General features: G+C 52.1%; 1 protein-coding gene across 5 annotated transcripts in view; it reads right to left on the bottom strand.

Annotated features, from left to right (window-relative positions):
* Nucleotides 1-3,755, bottom strand: part of GOLGA3 (golgin A3) — a 32,968-nt gene extending 29,213 nt beyond the window's left edge. The window contains exon 1 of one of the 5 annotated variants that reach the window (XM_045841539.1): nucleotides 3,468-3,755. The gene's annotated coding sequence lies outside the window, so the exon portion shown is untranslated. Of the gene's footprint in view, nucleotides 1-3,039; nucleotides 3,183-3,374 lie in introns of those variants that run through there. The other 4 variants (XM_045841532.1, XM_045841547.1, XM_045841564.1 and 1 more) reach the window with 4 other exon arrangements.
* Between the last annotated feature and the right edge of the window lie 2,290 nt (nucleotides 3,756-6,045).

Below are 6,045 nucleotides of genomic sequence, written 5' to 3' on the forward strand. Positions count from 1 at the left end.
AATGTGTGCAAACATGAACTATAATCCACTGTAGCTCATCAAAGGGCACTGGGCTCCAGCCCAAAAGAATCAGAGAAAGAAGGGGAGGTGCTGAGGCTGGAGAAAACGTGATCCTGCAAGCAGTGAGTTCTCAAACTCATTCTTGTGTCTTCAGTAACCAGTAACCTCTTTCACCCCCAGACTTTCCAGGTGGGGTGTGTGTGGGGAGGCAAACAGGCCCTTGGAAGCTCCACTGAACTTGCAAGCCCCACAGACCCTCCCTGAAAATCACCGATTCCCATGGTCCCAGCTCCAGAGAAAACCATTGCAATGCCCACCAAGCCTGCTCCGCAGCCCCACTCCCAGGGACTCCCTGGGGTGGCTGCTGGTACACTGGTCAGGCCAGGATGAGATGCTACAGAGGAGAGCCAACAAAGCCAGGCAAGGCACGCCAGCACAGGATAGCCGGCTGCCCCCTCATCACAGGGACAGATGATGACAGACAATATGTAAGAACCAGTATGGAATCCGTGCTCACAGCATGTGGCATACTGTACGTGTTGGCCACCCCCACAAGTTCCCTAACAAGAGAAAATGTTTGGATTTGCTCTGAAACGTGGGTGAAGATGTCCACATCACCACCATGCTCCCCACAACACAAGACAGGGTACCAGCGAGATCTCAGTGTTTTTCAGGCAGAAGCTGGTCCCTCTACTGTGGCACCCTTTACCCTACATCGCCAACCAAATCCCCAAATTCTTTCTATGTACCATCAGGTGCTGCTCTGAAGACTCTCTGGGGCCTCAGATACAGCACCTGGCCTGGCCTACTCCCTTCTGCCATCAGGAACCCCCTTTGTGCACATCACAGTACACCTGTGCATGTGCCCGTCTCCTCCATCGCCCTGTGAGGTCCTTGGAAGCAGAAACACCACCCCAAGTCTGCCCTGACATCCCTACTTAAGAGCTGGTGCCCAAGGCAGGCTGCTCACTTAAATCTTTAGCTCCACTGAGTTCCACCCCTCAGAGACCAAGCTAGCAGTTCCCCGCAAAAACGATTCAGTGTCTGCATCTGTGAGGATCAACACTGCCTTTCCGAATGCAGAAAAACTCTAGTCCTACTAAAAACACAAAGACAAATGTGCCAGCTCTCGCAGCCTGATGCCATCACATACTCCACTCCTTTAATTCCCTTTATTGGGTTTCTTGGTAAACAAGAAACCTTTTGATTCCCAAGTAGTTCTACTCCCTAAGAATGTGAGGCCCTGAGACCATGAATGGCTGTGGTTCCCCATGAGGATGGCTTCTGGTCACGCGCAGCCTCTGCCCCTGCAGCCGGACAAGAGGCAGGACTCATCGCCTGCTCATAGCAGCGCACCCGCCTGCCAGGGAGGGACTGGCAGTCCCGGCCTGCCCTTGGCCTTGTTGGAGTTTTACTTGTCCTGAGTTTTAATTCATCGTTTATGGCCTCATGACCTCCGACTGCTGACCAAACCAGGACAAGGAAGAGGGTCAGGCAGCTAGGAAGCTGTTATTAGTAACATGCACCCCATTCTGTAATTTTTAAAAAAATAAAGAGATCAGTCTTATCACAGTTCCATTTTTGGCTACCTGCACTCTGTGTTTCCTAGAGGGAAGACACAGGGCAAAGCTCTCCCCTAGAACTGCGCAGCGCGTTCCTGACTCCAGGTTCAGCCCCGCCTGGCGACAAGGGACCTCATGCTGAGCAAGCACTGTGTCAGGCACCTGTGTGACTCCCAGCTTCCCCCACATGGCAGACTACACGAATTCAGCATCTACACGCACCCCACCTCATCTCCGTTGTTACTGTTGGCAATCAGAAACAACACAGCACGGCCAAAGATAAAACAGAATTTTCTTAAGAAGATAATGTCCTCTGCTGAGGCCACACTAGTGACTGAAAGTAAACAGAGACCGGCACACAGAGTGAACCCTGGGGAGCCTCCTGCACAGGCTCCGGCGGAGACATCTGGGCTTCAAACCCCAACCTGCCACCACAGCTGTCAGGGCATGGGCACACTGCTGAACCACCCTCGTGAGTAAGATGAGAAAACAATGTAAAATTTTCGCCAGGATTAAATGCAATATGGCACAGGGTCTGTCCCATGCCCTCAAAAAAATGGTTGCTATTACCATTAATGTTATTTCCTTTCCATTATTGCCTGTCAAAATTTATAGGCATAAACCAACTGAATATATCCTTTCTCACTTAAAATATACTGCTGTTTAAGGCAATCAGCAAAAAAAAAAAAAAAAAGTCTAACTGATGTCAGATGATTTTTATTTCTTTTTATCACTCTCCAAGGCAGACTGTCACTGAGAGCTCACTCCCATAAAGGGTCACGTTTGCAATATAAAAGGGACAATTAAAAAATTTAACCCCATGAATCACTTAAACCCATGAGTCAACTGTGTATCATTTACAATGTCCCACTGTGGCTTTCAATCATAATGACAATAAAATCCAAGCCTCTCGTCATAAACTAGAGAGCTGCACCCAAGTAGCCCCTCCCTCCGCTACATCCTCGTTCCTGTCACTTTCCTTCTTTCTCATGACGCCTTAGCCACTCGTCTGCACCTAAGGACACCAAACCGACTCCTCCCTCAGGGTCGTCACACTTGCGTTCCCTCTGCCAGAAACGCGCTTATTCCACAGCTTCGCGCGGCCAGCTTCCCGTCATAGAGACGTTGGCTCCAAAGTCACCTCCCAGACCCTCCCTAGCACCAGACCCTACTCTCGGCAATTCCCTCACTGGCTGTCCCTGTCTCTCCACGACAATGTGAGCTTGCTGAGGGCAAGGTCCCGTGTCCCAGGACCTAAAGTGAACAATGCCTGGCACGAGGCTGACACTCAACAAGCACCTGCAGCAAGTCTGAGCTGCGCACCTCTCCATGCTGGTGTCAATGCCTGGCCCAAATCGCTCCGGAACGTGTCACCTCTCCAGAGAAACAGCTCTAAGCACAGGGGGAAAAAACAGAATCCGGGTGGAGGGAGAGGCAAAGGGCCACACAGAGTCTTTCAACCTGGTCTCACACTAACCATGTCACACCATGTCACGTCTGTCCTACGGACCGCAAGTCTGCAGATGGGCTCCGGCGCTGCCTGAGGTTCCTAAGCAGCTCCCAGAGCAGCTGCGGGCACCTCTGCCACAAATCACGCCCCGTCACGCGCAAACAGAGTGCCAAGGGCTCAAAAGGAAAAACATGCACGAAGCCAGTTCCTCCGGCATCTGCACAGGCTGGCTTCCGGGCCCCGAGGCTACCGCGGGGCAGGCGCGGGGCGTCGCCGCCTTCAGAGGGAACGCGGCCTGCCCTCGGGGTCCGCCCAGGCCCTTCCGCCCCTTTCCCGGCCTCCACCCCAACCGCGCCGCGGACCTGGCGTCCACGCGCCCTTCCCGGCGAGTCGCTGCCAGGAAGCTTCCCGCGACCCTCACCCCAGAGCTCAGGAACCGCAGCAGCAGCACTGACCAGTGGCTCCAGCGGCGACGTGGCCGCGCCAGGGGCGGGGCGGGGCGGGGCGCATCGACTGCTTCGGCCCCCCTAGGAAACACCCTGTGCTCGCTGCCTTCGTTCCGGAAGAGAAGATGACCTTTTCTCTCCAGCAGGTGCCCTCAGGCCGGGGATTCTCCGGCAGCAGGGCCAGCATCCAGACCACTCACAACTGGCTCGAAACAATGTCATAAAATGAGTGGGCGGCTCTTCCCCGTGTAGAAATGCAGCTTCCTGACTCGCAAGACCTCCTCAATAAAGCCGGACAACTGAGCTTCCGGCGGAAGTGGCGCTCCAGGACTCTGACCCCGCCCCATCTGTCAGGTTGTGGGCGTGGCCACCCTCCGTTGCCTGTAGGCCCATTGGGGGCGTACTTAGAAGGTGCGGGGGCGGGACATCGGGCCCGTTCACACCCAAAACCTTCCAGCGCGCTAAAGCAAAAGTGACTGAGGCTTTGGAGCCACAGCAACGTTTTACCTTTTTTTTTTTTTTAAAGTTGTTGGGCCCTAGCTGGTGTGGCTCAGTGAAATGAGCACTGGCCTGCGAACGAAAGGCTCGCTGGTTGGATTCCCAGTCAGGGCACAAGCCTGGGTTGGCCAGATCCCCAGTAGGGGCATGTAAGAGGTACACTGAAGTTGTACCTCTTAGACAGAGGGGAAGAGAGGGTACACTCTCCCTCTCTTCCCCTCTGTCTAAACATAAATAAAATCTTTAAAAAAAAAACTGGTAACATAAAAAATGTTGGCATAAAGCTTGAGGTTTAGGTTTTTTTCTTTTTTCTTTGCCTGTAGATATCAAGTTGTTACAGCATCCTTACTGAAAAGACCTCCCTCCACTTACTTGCTTTGGCACATTTGTCAAACACCAGTCGGCTGCTTGGCAGAGACTTTGGGTCTGTTTCCGGAGTCTCTGCTGTGCCATCTCCTTGCCTATCCCAGGAGCTTTGCAAAAAGCTGTATTATCCAGCAGAGAATTCCTCCCACTTCATCATCTTTCCTCATTGTTCTAGCTATTCTGGCGTCCATGCCAGTCCATATAAATTTTACAACAAACTTGTCTGTAAAAATTTTTTCTGGGCCCTGACTGATATGGCTCTGTTGCTTGGATCTTGTCCCACAAAGGGAAAAGTTGCCAGTTTGATTCCCAGTCAGGGCCTGTGCCCAGCTTGTGGTTTTGGTCACAGTCAGGGCACATAGGAAAAGCAACCTCACAGTGATGTCTCTTTCCCTCCGTTCCCTTCTCTCTAAAAATACATAAAATATTTTTTGAAAGAAAAATCCCCCCTGGGATTTTGATGGGAATTAGAATAGCACTATAGATAGATTTGGGGAAAATTAACATCTTTACTATGTGGAGTCTTTCAAGTCATGAACACTCAATGCCTCTCTATATTAGGTCTTCTTTGGTTTCTTAGACATGCTACCAAAAGCCACTTATCTCTGCTGCATCCAGTTTTGCTGACTTTCCAAGGGATAGGAAAGAAAGGCAAGTAACAGAAGCAAAAGCAAACTTGTCACACAGACATAACACCGACTATGGCATGCCCAAGGGAGGGCTGGAAAGTTTTTGCCAGGATACAGAACTTCCTGTGGAGATGGAGCCGGTCTATTGTCAGCTTTTAAGTGCTCTACTGTTTCCATCTCACAGAAGAAATAGGTTCACTGAGGCTGAAACAATCCAAGTGAGACAGGAAAGAGCCAGATTTGGCTGCACTCCACCTGCACCAAGGATGGTGGGCCTAATTCTGCAGGGAGCTATGAATCCCACCAAGGAGAATGTCTAGGATCCTCTGTGTTCCCACCCATGCATGGCTGGTGCTTGCAAGGGGAGTTGCCAAGACCTGGCCAGTGCTTTATTGAGGCTCCCACCAGGGTCAGGCCTGGACAACTGAGGCTTCTGGGACTGGGGTGGTCTCGGTTCTCTTGGTGGCAACACTTGATACTCGACATTCATCTTCCTCTTGCCTGGGACTGCCCCTGAACTGCCCCACCTGCCTGTGGGTGCTGGTGGCTGGGAAGTACAATGGGCTCAGGGCTGGCCCGTCAGCGATGATGCCAAAGACAGGCTTTCATGTGAATGAGGGGGAAATACCAGATCACCTGCTTCTGCCTGATGGGAGGGGAGGGTCCCAGTACTGTGTTTAGGTCCCTGTGTCCAGCCAAGTTAGGCCCACTCTGGGCTTTCTAAGTCCAGTTGATTCTCATCTCTTGCTTCCTTCCTGGTGTGGGCTTCCTGGTGGCCACCATAGCAGCAATCCTAACTGACCCAGAACCTGGGCATTTCTGGGCCTCATCCGGGCAGCACATGTGCTAATCTGGCTGCACGACTCCTGCTGGAAAAGTCCAACTTAGCCTGTCCTGGTTCGGGCACTTGCCTGAAGCAAAACCCACTGATGCAATCTGCTCCTCTCAGGTCTGGGTCTGTGATTCCCATTCTGTTAGCGCTGATGTATTAGAATGATTCGCTTGGCCAACAAGGCCCGTATAGGATTGACCACTCACATTGGAGCTTGGACTGCAGACCAGGAGGGGTTCAAATGTAGCCTCTTGGAGGGGGA

Source organism: Phyllostomus hastatus, unplaced genomic scaffold (assembly GCF_019186645.2).
Source record: "Phyllostomus hastatus isolate PE091 unplaced genomic scaffold, TTU_PhHast_1.1 phas_contig_1162, whole genome shotgun sequence".
NCBI classification, from domain to species: Eukaryota; Metazoa; Chordata; class Mammalia; order Chiroptera; family Phyllostomidae; genus Phyllostomus; species Phyllostomus hastatus.